Source organism: Aptenodytes forsteri, unplaced genomic scaffold (assembly GCF_000699145.1).
Source record: "Aptenodytes forsteri isolate BGI_AS27 unplaced genomic scaffold, ASM69914v1 Scaffold14, whole genome shotgun sequence".
Lineage (NCBI taxonomy): Eukaryota > Metazoa > Chordata > Aves > Sphenisciformes > Spheniscidae > Aptenodytes > Aptenodytes forsteri.
The window spans coordinates 399,651-399,933 of record NW_008794457.1 but is presented as its reverse complement, the minus strand read 5'-3'; positions in this window follow the sequence as shown (position 1 = coordinate 399,933).

Below are 283 nucleotides of genomic sequence, written 5' to 3'. Positions count from 1 at the left end.
ACCAGCTGGGGACCAGGTTCCTTTCCCAGCTGGAAAAATCCCCTATAGAAGGCAGTAACCTAGGAAACGGGATGGGGCCATCCCCAGGGATCCTTAGGAGCCAGACTGCTCCATGCCGGTGACGCCCCGGTCCCCAAAGCCCCACCGTCCGGGGGGATCCGGCCCCATCCATCCCATCAGGGACAGCCCAGAGGGGCCATCCCGCAGCGACTGCGCCCCAGCATCCCCCTCCAGCCACCGCAACCACCACCACGGCCTGTCCGGGTGCCACCGGGATGGCTTT